This window comes from Acinonyx jubatus, chromosome X (assembly GCF_027475565.1).
Source record: "Acinonyx jubatus isolate Ajub_Pintada_27869175 chromosome X, VMU_Ajub_asm_v1.0, whole genome shotgun sequence".
NCBI lineage: Eukaryota > Metazoa > Chordata > Mammalia > Carnivora > Felidae > Acinonyx > Acinonyx jubatus.
Genome location: NC_069389.1, coordinates 115,093,932 through 115,108,915, shown reverse-complemented (window position 1 = coordinate 115,108,915; position 14,984 = coordinate 115,093,932). Strand labels below are relative to the sequence as shown.

General features: G+C 39.0%; 1 long non-coding RNA gene across 1 annotated transcript in view; it reads right to left on the bottom strand.

The window, feature by feature from the left end:
• Positions 1 to 4,488: 4,488 nt before the first annotated feature.
• LOC128311464 (uncharacterized) overlaps positions 4,489 to 14,984 on the bottom strand; it is a 293,321-nt gene continuing 282,825 nt past the window's right edge. Inside the window, exons 2-3 of the long non-coding RNA XR_008289881.1 lie at positions 6,903 to 7,144; positions 4,489 to 6,210 (exon numbers count right to left, since the gene is read on the bottom strand). This is a non-coding gene — a long non-coding RNA (uncharacterized LOC128311464). The remainder of the gene's footprint in view (positions 6,211 to 6,902; positions 7,145 to 14,984) is intronic.

The following is a 14,984-nucleotide window of genomic DNA, read 5'->3' as shown; positions in this document are numbered from 1 at the left end:
ATGGCATCTTCCCTAGGGGATCTCTATGAGAATTGAATTATTTAATCTACGTGAAGTCCTTAAAACAGTGGCTCCGTCTTAACTGTTATTGTTGTTGACATTGTTGTTTTTCTGCTTTTAAATATGGGGAATTTAGCTGACTTATAATCACCTTTTCTATCTCCCTCCTCCCAATATGGTGAGATGATGTCATCTGCAACTTTCAGCAACATGAAATAAAGTGCTTCATTTCTCTTGACTTCCCCTTTTTCAAGGTAAGGATATTGGTGTTTCTACCCTCCCTTCTATCTTGTCCGCCTTCCAATCTCTGTTAGCTGTATTTTTATGTTTACCTTCTCAAAGTACATTATTTTAGTCTGTTCTGTGACCGTATTTAAGACTCGTGTGGTTTGTCCCAAACTCTAAAATGTAAAACTATAATAAAAATCCACTGGCATTATTATGGGCCTGTAGATGGTTTCACTGCAGAGTCAAGTACTATGCTTAAGACTACATTTCTATCTCTACAGGTCCAATTTCACAGTCACTTAGAGGAGAGCGTTCCAAGAGTAAATTGCAATTGGATGTTCCTTTTCCATAAACCACAATTGATTTTACCATGACCTCAAATGTTCTAAGATAGCAATCATTGTATCTGGCCTGTCAGTTCCTTTTTATACTCCAGAATCTTCCATCCTGGAGCCCTTGTCCTCATAATCCCAGTTGGACTGCTGATTCTGTAGCACTCCTGAGTAGCTGTACCCCTACAATTTCTCTTACTGTTTACTGGATCCCGTTGTCTTCTTCCTGGTCAACTCCTTTTGTGTTCTTCCTGAGGTACATTTTCAAGTAACCTAGAATACATGAGGTGCACATTTTCAAGTTCTTGCTGCCTAAAGTTTCTTTATCCTGACTCCATATTTGGTAGTCTGGTCAGCATAAAATTTCTCACACACACACGTTTTCCTCTCAGAACTATGAAACATTTCTTTATTGGCTTCTTGTGTCCAGCATAATTTATGAAAAGTTTGATATCAATACGAAGCGTCTTCTTTTGTATGTGAGTGGGTCCTCTTCCACCCCAGCCCTCTGGAAGATTTTATGTTTTTTTGTTTTCTTTGCTGTTAAAGGTATTTTTTTACAGTTATATTCATGGGAAAGATTCTTAATTTTCGTTTATTGTTCTGGGCCCTTTGATCTGAAAAACTTGCATACTTTTGCTTTGAGAAATTCTCTTCAATTATTTACTGAATATCTTCTACTCATATGTTCTCTGTTCTTCCTTTGTAGAACTCCTATCAATCATAAGTTGAAACAACAGGATAAATTCTCCTTTTGGTATTTTCCTTCACACTTTTTATGTCTTTTTTTTTTCTCCTTTGTGGAGATTTGCTTAAATTTATCTCTGACGTTATATTGGAAAAATTCACTGGCAATTATATTTTTAACTTCCAAGCCCTCTTTCTTCATTTCTGATTGTTCCTTTTCCATAGCTTCCTGTTTCCTTTTTATGGATTTGCTATCTTCTTATACCTCTCTCTGGAAATAAATTACAGATATTTTTGAAATTCTTTTTATTCTTTTATTTTTGTCTGTTTTTCTAGACTACTTACTTTTTATTTTCCTTGTTCCTGTTACTTTTGTACATGTTTGTCATCAGATGTCTGGTGATACGCCTTTATTAATATTTGATAATGAGGCCTTCAAAAGCTACTAGAAAGTGCTGTGTTCATGGGCAAAGATTTCAGCTGACAGGTTTCAACTGATTGCAAGCACGGTGGGAGCTTGGATGCATGTTGGGGAATCACTAAACCGTAGAAAGCCCACTATTTTACTGTGAGATGCAGATATCCAAATGATGGCCTCATTTCTCTCCAATTAATTTGATTTCTCTAGTGGAGAACATAATATTTTTGAGCAGTTAAATACCTTCCTGCTGGGTGAGTTCTACTTCTGGCCTGATATATACATTGAAGTCTCTATAATCCTAAGAACATACAGCAAATGAAGACACATTTATTCAAGAAAATCTAAAATTCTGGAAGCACAGTAAGACTGTGGTTTTTGAACTAAGAACCATTTCCTGCCTTCTCTCTGAGTTCAGGGAGACGGAGACTCGATTCCAAACTGATGCAGCCAAGAACACAGGGACCCCTCTGCCTCCAGCTCCCAGAGGGCTATCTTCCTGGGAAAGGCAGGATATCAGCCTTTCTCATCTTTCCCCTAGCCATCTGTTGCCAAGTGTGAATTGTAGGTGATTTCAACCGAGAGATGGACACACCCTTCTTCTGCCTAGCCTAACGCTTGTGGGACTAAGATTCTGCTTTGGGTAAAATGCTACTAAGAATATTGGGCCACTGATCACCCTTGTTCTGGTTTGTGGGATGGCAGTTCCATACTGGGAGAGGCCAGCCAGAAGGAACGGAAACTACTGCCCCTCTTTGCTTAGTACCCAGCCCCTAAACCGGGGGTGTCACTCACAGATAAGTTTGACATTGTCCCCTCTCCCAGCCCTAGAGCCTTGACTCGGAGGTTTTGTTGGGGGGGGGGGGGAGGGGAGGGTGGGAGAAGCAGGCTGTAAAATGGAAAGCTCCAAATTTCTTCCAAAAGGAGCCGACTTCATTTGCAACAGAGTGTGAAGTTCAATCCTGAGGATATTGCTATGGAAGTGTGTCATTTGCCCCCTGCCATCCCAATTCATGTGTTGAAGCCCTAACACCCTATGCCATGGTGTTTGGAGATGGGGCCTTTAGGGCATAGGTTTAGATGAGGTTGTGAGGATGGGGCCTTCATGAAGGGATCAGTGCCATTATAAGAAGGGACACCAGAAAACATGCTCTCTCTCTTTCAGCCACGTGAGGACATGGTGAGAAGGTGGCTATCTACAAGCCATGAAGAGACCTCTCACCAGAACCCGCCCATGCTAGTACCTTGAGCTTGGGCTTCTAGCCGCAAGAACTGTGAGAAAACAAATTTCTGTTATATAAGCCACCCAGTCTATGGTATTTTATGACATCCCAAACTGACTTAAGAGAGGTCTTCTCCCAAATAGTAGAGGTTTGATGAAAGGCAACTGAGAGGAGATAGGTAGATTAATTTGACATGTGGGCTAAAGTGTAGGCTGACGAATGTTCTAGACAGAATTGGGGAAAAAAAGTAAATTGGCAGAAACCCACCTGTCATCAAACAAATCTCAAGTACTGACCTTGCAAGCTACGCTTTTAAAAGAGACTGCATTTAAAGAATACATACATACATACATACATACATACATACATACATACATTGAAAAAAAACAAAAAACAAAAAACAAAAGAGACGGCATTTGATTGAAGTAATCTGTGGAGCAATTATGCCCAAGGACATTTTTAAACACAATAGAGCAATCAGCCAGTGATTAGTAAAGATTAACAGCTGAGGGTGATTAAGGACCAAGGCTCTCAAAGACAGCTGGCCACAAGCACTATCATCCCAGGGAAAACTTGGGCATAGCTAAGGCTTTGCACCATAAAGTGCAACATCAGACACTTAACATTTCTGGGGGAAATATACTTTATTAGATTAACTCTGCCAGTCACTAGACAAAAGAAATAATAACAACCCAGTTGTTATCTAGAATGTCCATGTTCCGACAGAAATTACAAGACGCGAAAAGAAATGGAAAGTATGAGCCCTATATTGGAAAGAAAAAAAAATCAGGAAATAGAAACTGCTGGTCAAAGCAGCTGGATGTCGGAGTTAACAGAAAAAGCCTTCAAAGTAGCCATTGTAAATATATTCAAACATAAAATGACGATCAAAGGAATAATGGAATCTATGACAAGAAAGTCACATCAAACCGAGAGCATTAATACACAGAGGTCATAAAAAAGAACCAAATAGAAATTCTTTATTTGAAAGCTACAGCTAACTGAAACAACAACAACAAAGTCCTCGAAGGGCTCAACAATAGGGTTCATTGTCAGAAGAATTAGAGATTCTGAAGGTCGACCAATAGAGATTATGCAATTTGAACAACAAATGGAGGAAAGAATGAAGAGCAATGAAGAAAGCCCCAGAGAAATGCAGGGTACCATCGAGCACACCATTATAGATGTTCTTGGTTTGCCTTATGAGTCAAATTGGGTAGGCTGCGGTACCCAGTTACTAATTCAAACACTCATCTAGATGTTGCTGAGAAGGTGTTTTATAAATGTGGTTAACATCTACAATCGGTTGCCCTTGAGTAGATTATCATCAGTACTGTGGATGGGCATAGTCCAATCAGTTGATAGACGTTCAGGGCAAAAACGGGTTTCCTTAGAAGAAGAAATTATGCTTCAAAACGGCACACCCATCTCCTGTTTGAGAGTTTCCAGGAGGGGGTAGAAGGGCCAGCTGTATTGGACTAAGGAAATGACTCCACAGGTTAACTTAAGACGATAAGGACACATGAAGAAATCAAGAAATGATGTTGTCTGTTATAAAAGAGCAAAAGCTGTAACTGCTTTTTTGCATTGTTGTCTTTGAGCTTCTGTAAAACACAAAATTATGTAAAGCAATACTTTTAGCAGTTCCAGTGTTATGCAATGGTTGCAACATTTATAGATGCAGTATGTATAACAATAATATCACAGAAGGGGAGGAAGGGAGTAGAGATATATAGGAGTATCATTTCTAGCTCTCACTGGAATTAAGTGAATCATTATGAATCTTAAGCTTATTCTGATAATTTAAGATTGGCATGGTGAAGTCTAGACCAACCTATAAAGAAATCACTAAAAATATTAGTGCAAAAAAGTTGAATAAATTAAAATGTTGCATTAGTTTCCTCTCACCACTTCTTTTTTTAAATGTTTATTTATTTTTGAGAGAGAGAGAGCACAGGCAGGGAAAGGGCAGAGAGAGAGAGAGACAAAGGATTCGAAGCAGGTTCCGCACTGACAGTAGCGAGTCTGATGTGAGGCTTGCACTCATGAACTGGGAGATCACGACCTGAGCCAAAGTCGGATGCTTAACTGACTGAGCCACCCACATGACCCTCACCACTCCTTTTCAACATTGCACTGGAATTTCTAGCCAATTCAATAAGACAAGAAAAGGGAATAAAAGGTATACAGATTGGGAAGGAAGAAGTAAAACCATTTATAGATGATGTGATCATCTATGTAGAAAACCTGGAAGAATTGGCCAAAAAAGAAAAACAAGCCCTCCTAGAACTAATAAATGATTATAGCAAGGTTACAGGTATAAGGTTAGTATAACAAGTCAATCATTTTTTATGTACCAATAATGAACAAGTAGAATTGACATTGAAAACACAATACCATTTACATTAGCACCCCCAGAATGGAATACTTAGGTGTAAATTTAACAAAATATATGCAAGGTGCAGATGAAGGAAACCACAAAGCAGCTATAAAACTCAAATGAACAAAATAAAAAATGAATTAAATCAATGGGGAGATATTACATATTCATATATAGGTGGACTCAATATTGTCAAGATTCCAGTTCTTCCCAGTTTGTCTATAGATTCACTGCAGTCCCTATCAAAATCCCAGCAAGTTATTTTGTGGCTATTGACAAACGTATTCTAAAGTTTATATTGGAAGACAGAATATTGAAGGAGAACAAAGTTGGAAGACAGACATTACCTGACTCCCAGACTTACTATAAAGCTATCACGGCGATTTGCTATTGGCAAAAGAGTAGACAACTAGATCAATGGAACAGAATGGAGAGCCCAGAACTAGATCAATATAAATATACTCAACAGGTATTTGACAGAGGAATCAAGGCAACACAGTGGAGCAAAGACAGTTTTCAACAGATTTTGCTGGAACGACGGACATCCACGTGCAAAAAAATAAATCTAGACACAGACCTTACATCCTTCACGCAAAGGTACTCAAAATGGATCCCCGACCTCAATGTAAAACTCAACACTATGAAACTCCTGGGATATAACATAGGAGAAAATCTAGAACTAAAAGAAAGCTGCAATGGCTATAGTAATATCAGAAACAACAGACTCTGAAACAAGTATTATTAGAGGTAAAGAGGGGTACTTTATAATGTGGAAAGAGTCCACCAGTCTGAAAGGTATGACAGTTTTAATCACATACCCACCTAGCAACAGAGCACCAAAATGCATGAAGCAAAACTTACAGAAGTGAAGGAGAAATGTAGAGGATTCCGTGATGATAGTCAGAGGCTTCAATATTCCACTTTCATTAATGGAAGGAACAGCTGGGAAGAAGATCAGCAAGGAAAGAGAAGAATGTTAAAAAATACTGTAAACCAATTAGACCTAGAAGATACCAGAAATAACAAAGTACATTATTCTCAAGCGCGCCTAGAACATTCTGCAGGATAGATCATATGCTCTGCCATAAAACAAACTTCAATAAATTTAACTGTAGAGAAATAATACAGTTTATGTTCTCTGACCACTCTAATTTATTGGAATTAGAATTCAATAGCAAAAAGAAATTTGGAACACTCATAAATATGTGGAAATAACACAGCACACTGCTAAATAACCTGTAGGTCAAAGAGGAAATCGCAAACAAATTCGAAGTTCTTTGAGATAAATGAAAATGAAGACCTAACCTACTAAAACTTATGAGATGCAGCTAAGGCATTGCTTAAAAGAAAATGTTTTAGCTATCAATGCCTATATTCAAAAAACTTAAGATCTCAAATTAGTATCCTAACTTTCCACCTTCAGATACTGCAACAAAAAGAGTAAACCAAACCTGAAGAAAGCAGAAGGAAGTACATGATAAAGATTTTGATTCCAGAAATTAATGGTATATAGAATAGAAAAGCAATAGAGCAAAATCAATGAATGTTTTGTACCTGTTGGGTCCATCTATTCTGTACGCCTTCGACACCCTTATTTTCAGAGACAAAAATACCACAACTGATGTCCTTCATACCTGGATTTGTGCATATCAGTCTTGTGAAGAATTGAGCATGGCAGGCAGATTTTCTCATTGAATGTAGATCTCCAGCATGTATTCTAGGCCGTGGCTTCCTCTGCTTTCTGTCTACAGTCCTTTCTTTGCTTCCCATCTTCCAGATAGTTGTTGAAAGTATTTCTTTTTGGTGGTTTTCTTCCCATCCTGTTTTGTTGTTTTTTGTCATTTGGAAAAAATTTTATTTCTTCTTTATTGGTCTCCTAGAAGAGACAATACATCGATGCATGTAATTGTCATTTGTAACTTGAAGCCCTAACTTGGTTAATTATACATAGTATCATCACAATGGAGATGCATCAATTTCATGAGCCCAAATACAAACATATACTTAATTTCAGGCCTTGTTGTGTTGGTTAACCTGTTGTTCTTACCTTTGCTACATGTGCTACCGGGGAAGAAATTTTTATAAAACTCAATGCTTAGGGGCAGGCACCTGGGTGGCTCTGTCGGTTAAGCGTCCGACTTCGGCTCAGGTCGTGATCTTGCGGTTTGTGAGTTCCAGCCCTGCGTAGGCTCTGTGCTCACAGCTCGGAGCCTGGAGCTTGCTTCGGATTCTGTGTCTCCCTCTCTCTCTCTCTGCCCCTCCCCAACTCTCTCTCTCTCTCTTTTTCTCAAAAATAAATAGACATTAAAAAAATTTTAAACTCAATGCTTAAATGAATTAAAAAGTCATCATATGTTTGAGAGATGTGTGCAGGTTACTGCAGTGAGTTTTCCACCACTTATGCTATAGAATTTAAAGGTCAAGCATTTCTGGGTCTCCTGGGCATCTCAACTGGTTAGTGTCTGACTCTTGATTTTGGCTCAGGTCATGAGCTCACAGTCGTGGGATCGAGCCCCATGTCAGGCTCCATGCTGAGTGTGGAGCCTGCTTGGGATTCTCTATCTCCCTCTGCCCCTCCACTGCCTCTTAAAAAAAAGGCAGGGGGGGGGGGAAGCATTTCTCTTATTAAGAGGCTATGTGTTTAAAAGTTGATTCCTCTTTTAAAATTACACATATTCAAAATTAAGAAAGCCTAAAATAAAATATTACTATGACGCTAGCATTTTTCATATGATGGCATTTTAAATATCTTTTGTGTTTTTATATGAGTGTGTCTACATCTATCTTATGGTACTTCAATGAAAAATAACTTCAAACAAGAGTGTATGTGCTTACTTGTGGGCTTCAGGATCAACCTAGTTCTATTTTACAAGAACAAAACAGTGCCACGTTATGTATTGGTAACATCCACACAGAGCTATAAATATAATATTTCCCATATCTGCAGCTCAAAATTCACTCATTTAAAAGGTCTGAAGATATTATTTCCACTATGCTGAAAAAGTATAATCAACCCTAAATCTTCTCTGCTTTATATGGTGACAACAGGTCACATCTGCTCTATAATCAAAGTACACTTGCTTATATCAGCGTTATCAAAATAATCATATCAAACAATAAACAGGCCAATGCTGGCTTATTAGTCAATTTTATTTATTTTTTATTTTATTTTAATTTTTTTAACGTTTATTTATTTTTGAGACAGAGAGAGACAGAGCATGAATGGGGGAGGGGCAGAGAGAGAGGGAGACACAGAATCGGAAGCAGGCTCCAGGCTCTGAGCCATCAGCCCAGAGCCCGACACAGGGCTCGAACTCGCGGGGCTCGAACTCACGGACCGCGAGATGGTGACCTGAGCCGAAGTCAGACGCTCAACCGACTGAGCCACCCAGGCGCCCCTATTAGTCAATTTTAAAATACAGTTGGCAGTTTGGGTGAATCATGACCACAAGTATAAATAAGTATTGCCATATTGACCAAGTTATATTATCAAAGTGTCTTAACTTTGGTTATTTATTTGGTATGTTATAAGGCCAGTGTAAAGCATGATATTAAATTTCGTAAATGCTTCACTGATTTCTGGTATGTTATCATTTATTTTCAAAAGAAATTTTTTTAAGTTTATTTATTTTGAGATAGTGAGCAGGGAAGGGGCAGAGAAAGAATCCCACATGGGCTCCGGACTGTCAGCGCGGAGCCCATGCTGGGGCCCAAACTCATGAACTGTGAGATCATGACCAGAGCAGAAATCAACAGTAGAAGAATGCTTAACCAAGTGAGCCACCTTAGCACCCCTAGTATGTTATCATTTAAATTGTCTTGAATCATCATAAAATTGATGTCAACCTCTCTCTCTGGGGCCTCTTTTACCTGAGAGGAAGCTTAGGATGAAAATCCAGAATACTGGCCTTTAACTCCAGTTCTGGAACTATCAGGTATGACTTTAATTTGGCTTTTTTCCCTCTCTATTTACTTCACTCTACCTGTTTGTCCTTTAGGTTTCATATATACATTAAATTAAAATGTAACAGCTAGACCCGTCAGCTCAGAAACATATTGGATGATTGCATGAGATGCCTTGTAGGAAAGGGCTTTGGAAGTTACCATTTCCAACCTGAGAAAATGTTGTGGACGAGTAGAGATTTCCAAGTTACAAATCAGCAGAAAGAGACTGACTTCCTTATAGAAAAGGATGTCCTTCCAAGGGTCATGTATCTAGCTTCAGTGAAGTTTAAGAATCTAAAATTTAATTACTTATATTTATATGAGTGTTTTATTACATAACTTTAAAGTCAAAACCATTAATCTTGTCTTTATTTCAAGACAATACCCAATCAAGGGTATAATTTCACAGCTTTAGTGCTACCTTTAACATTAAATATATTATCTCCAGGCAGGAAAGTGAGGGTGTGGTGTTTTGAATAAGAAAAAAAAAAAAAAGAAAAGAGGCAGGCAATGTTTTTTGTTTTGTGCTGGAAAGTGGAATAGAGGATAATCTTTGGAGCCAGACAGTTCTGGGCCTCCGTTTTGGCCCTGCAGCTTAGTACACACCTGACCCATTTCTCCATCTGTAAAATGGGGATAAGAACTACTTAACACATAAAACTGTTGTGGGGATTCTGTGAATGACTGCATAGGAAAAAGCACTCAGCACAAAGGTTTGGGACCTGGTGACTGCTCAGTAAATATGACTTATATTGTATACTAGTGGCCAAAGCTAAAAATGAAAAAGCATACTAAACCATATCACTAAGACCGTTATCTCTCTGCAAGTGGATTCCATTCTGGGCACTTCTGTTAAATAGTTGTGTACTGTTTCCTGAATAGTAGGTCATGAACAAGTTATACCTAGAACAGTTTTGTAATGTGTAAAATATGTTCAGGTAGGAAGAAAGGTGTCTGGCTTTTGATCTGACCGAACAGCGATTTATACTTTTACTGAACTTGGAGACAAGCTAGAGTTAAGCAGGCAGTACATTGCCAGGTACATAAAGTTGGAAATTACTCCCACTCTCCTGCTATCTTGCCCATTTCTGTCTTCTGCCTCTTACTTTTGTCTTCTCTGCCTCTCGGATCTTGACTTTCAGCTTCTAATAGTTGTCTTGGATTCTTCTGGCTTTTAACAAAAATACAATTTTCATCTGCTGCTTGGATTTTCTGATTCTGATCTGCTCTGTGTGACTGCCAGACTCTCTCACACCATGATTTCATGAATCCCCCACTGCCAGTCAGATATGCTCTGGTCACTTATTCCTCTGCTCCCTCCCCCTACCCACCCTTGGAGCTGAGCTCACAAGAGCTGTGCTGGCCCTCAGGCTGTCTGATGGGGCAGAATGAATACGTGGTTTATTGTTTTCTCCTAAAAAGAAAAATCAGTTAATTGTACACTAGACTAGTTCCCAAGCCTGGGTATGTACCAGAAAGCACACTTGGCAAGGTTTTTGTTTGTTTTTAACTATACATAACCACATTTCACCTCAAACCTACTGACATGGAATATCTGTGGGTGGGATCCAAGGATCCTTATTTTTAGGCATGTCCCCTCGTGTTTCTCGTGCCAGCAGGCTAGCATCAGGCCACAAAATTGTGTTTGTGGAAACCAGTGTGGTTGACATTTATTATGCTACTAGAACCCACAATGAAAGGCATGAGAGCATGAGTGTTACCGTGCTCATCATTGAGTACCCTAGAAAAAGCACAGTGACTCACATGTCTTAGTCCTTCAATGAACAGTAGAACGAGGAATGAATGTGTTGATGAATTTAGTACCAAGATCACTATCAAGCAAGTAGAAGGGATAGAGGACCAGAGAAGAACTCATCCTGGATGGAAGGAAGACAACCGAGTGACAACTACCCCTATTGTCAAGTTAGAAGAATAACTTCTTAAGGAACTGGCAGGACTATTTGATCCAAAGTGGTTAGAAATCTGATCTTAGGGAGAGACTATAAGGGTACCATGTTTCCTGGCACTTTTCACATCATTGCTTCGTTCAAGAGAAAATCTCAAGAAACCTACTGTGACATCAGTAACCTAGCAAAGAGGATCATGGATGTATTGCCTATATTGTGAAATGAACCCAGATTATTATGAATGAATCGTTTCTTTACATTTGCTTCTCAGCTCCACTATATTTATTATGTGGATACTTAAATATATTTTTATAATGACTATTTCAGACCTTTTTCTTCTTGAGTTGTGTGCTTGCTTTTTTGTGCTAACCGTTATTTAGAAGAGTCTCAGGACAATCACTTATATCCACATACCATGTCTGATGTCTAATTCAACCTCCAAACAGGTTCTCCATTTCTCATGTCACATGGTAGAATGCTACTCTATTCTTTGGTGACTTCCGTGATTGCTGTACAAAAGTATTTTTACACTCTTACATGTCCTCTATAAACCAGATCAAGCAGGGTTGATTGATTATATACCCATTAGTATCATCTTTTCCTTACCATGTTCAGAAATGGCAGCATAGGCTTGAAAATCTTAACAACACCATCAGAGTTGGCTGCCAAAGACTGGTGATCAATGTCAAGAATTTCCTTTCTAAAAGAATTCACTACCTTAAGCTTTTAAAAGATTCATGGTTTATATTTTCTTTTCTTTTTTTTTTCTTTTCTTTCTTTTTTTTTTTTTTTTGGTGCATAAGAAAACAAAACCTTCCTTCTCAAACCTTTTAAAGCTAGTTGTACTTATTTCTCTATGACTTTTTGTAATTTCCTGTATTCTAAATACCAATAAGGGTCATTTTTTTCAAAATCAGGAGGATGGAGCTGGGGTTAGGGACAGGCTTATATAGACTTTAAGTGCCTTTAAAAGAAAATCTGTAATTGAGAAAAGTGGTTTCTAGGGAGAGATGTTGATTTTAGTTTTGACCACAGTAATATCAACTTGCAAAAAATGTTGCCTATTAACTGATATGAATTATCATGTATTTATTTTCTAGCTTCATTGTTCTGGTATGTTGTACTGTGTGTGTGTGTGTGTGTGTGTGTGTGTGTGTGTGTGTGTGTCCTTAGTTTGGACTTGTGAGCTAGTAATTGAATTAGATAAGAGCAACTTAGTCTAAAACAGTCATGCAGAAATTAAATTGCATTCTAGAACCGTATGTTCTTCTACTTTGGCTCAAACTTCAAAAGGTTACATGTGCTCAAGTCCAATGGCACTAGCCCCATATTTGTCTTAATGTTTTTTATTTATTTTTGAGACAGAGAGAGACAGAGCATGAGCAGAGAAGGGGCAGAGAGAGAGGGAGACAGAATCGGAAGCAGGCTCCAGGCTCTGAGCCATCAGCCCAGAGCCCGATGCGGGGCTCAAACTCACAGACCGTGAGATCATGACCTGAGCCGAAGTTGGACGCTCAACCGACTGAGCCACCCAGGCGCCCCATAGCCCCATAGCCCCATATTTGGAAATCTTTCTCTGACTTTTCAAACTCAATGTACTTGAAATTGATTTTAACATACTACCATGCTCCCATCCCCAGATAACCTATCTCCTCTTTTACCTGCCTGGGGCTATATCTGTTATCCTTAAGAAGTACAAGTGAAGAGCGATCGAAGACATTGTCCCCCTTTATGTATGTGAGTACTGTCCGGTAGAACCTCCTTCCCCAAGGACAGTCCAGAGTGGACTTCAGAGCTACCAGGCTCAAATAACATACAACTGAACTTATTTTACAACGTTCTGGGTTTGCACTCTTATTTTCCCAAGCTCGGTTAATACCATCTCTGTACAGAAGAAGACATTGCAAATATTCTGAAGGGAACCACCTTACTGAAGTAAGTACACACAGCCACTACTGAGCTCTATACCCATGACAATGTTAATGAAAAAGATTACAGATGGCGCCATATTTTCCCTCAAGGTGCCCAAAGTCTGGAAGAAAAATTAGTTACACACAGAGATATTTACGATGCAGTGTAGTAACAGCTCCAGTTAATAGATGGGAACAACTAACTGAGCCATGAAGGTCTGAGATCTCATCCAGATAACATTATTCTGGGAGGAGTAGACTTCGCCGGACATGTAAGAAAGGAAAAGTTATTTCCAATCTAGTGCGCCTGGTTTTTTAAAGAAATGGAAAAGCGAGAGACAGAATTTGGCAAAGGGAATAAAGTTCTGTGGAGCTGAAATGCAGGGTATGTATGGTGGTGGTCAGGAGGCCCACATGGAGAGTAGCCAGAAAGGATACTAGAGGGCAGTGAGACCCGGTGTGTCAGCGACCTTGCACATAACACCACCATGCTTGAATTTTATTCTGAGGGCGATGATGAGCCCTTGGGGCCATTTGTTTTCCTTTTTTAAATTTTAAGACATTGGAGTTTTTGTTTTTTTTTTTTTTTTTTTTTTTTTTTTTTTTATCAAGATTGTATTTATGCTCTGGAAAGAATTCTTTGGCTAGAGTGTCGAGGATAGCCCAGAAGTACAGGGAGCCCGGAGGCAGGGAAGAATAAGAAACTTGAAGTGTTCTATTATGCTTCAGGTAGAGAGTGAAAAATAGAGAAAACAAGATGAATTGCGAGATATTTCCTCTTATATCCCTTTTGCGTCCTTTCGTTGTGTCTCTTCCCTTCACAGCATCTTCTGTCCAAGTGTTTTGCTCATCTTTGGCATTCACATACACCGATTTCTGGAATCTTTTATCAGGCAAATCTGTTGATGTTAATGGATGGTTGCCACGCACATATCTGACTAAAGAAACCAGCTTCTATTTGGACCAAGAGCCCAGATTTGGCTACTCACACTAATAATTTAGATACTGCTAAATGACTCCCACCTCTCTGCAGGTGGAAAGATGAAGAGGATTTCTCCTGAATGCCAAATGGTGAGGCTATGCCATGTTGTGGATGAAATTCTCTGTACTATGAAAGTGAACTGATGAGCCTCACAGGTTACTCCTTAGTGAAATTCCCTTTTGCACCAAGGTTCATTCTGCATTACGGTAAACCCTATTTCCCCTCTACAGGGACTCTGCGGGGTTTTGTTGGATCAAAATGATAAATGGCATTTAACTGTTCAGAGATTTAAACAAACATCATCTGAGTTTAATCCTTTCTGAGCACGGTGATTGCTTGACTTCACAACACAATATGTTGACACTGTTACGGGCTTATCCTTTTTGTGTGTCTGCTATGAGTGAGGACCCAACAAAGACATTAGTATTCATACGGCATCTTTGGAGATTTCGCCATCCCTTTCCTCTTCTTCACATATCAGTATGATTAACTTTTTTCAATTATAGCTCTGTGTATGAATAAGGAGGGACATAGTCCTTTAATACATGATCAGACATGGTACTTAAAACCAATGCTGCAGAGAGAAGTGTAGAATGGTTTTTTTTTGGGGGGGGGCTTGTTCAGGAAACTGAGAAAGGCTGGTATCATTATTGAATATCTTTATTCCTTTCCATCTGCCAAAATATGTCAAGGGAGTAATTTTTCCCTTGCTTGATATTTTGGTCCATGTGCCATGTCCCATCAGACATTTCGAGTAGATATTTAAATGGACAGAGTGTCATAGCTCACAATATCTGTTTTGCACACAGCCACCTTTCTCCTGTCATTACTTTGAACAAAGCCTGTTGCTCTCTGACTTGGTTTACTCCCTTTGAAAGGTGGCACTAGAGTATAGAGATTTCTCTGATATTATGACATTGTGTTTGCCGTTGTTGTTACTTTCAGGACACACTTGAAGGATCCCGAAGGAGA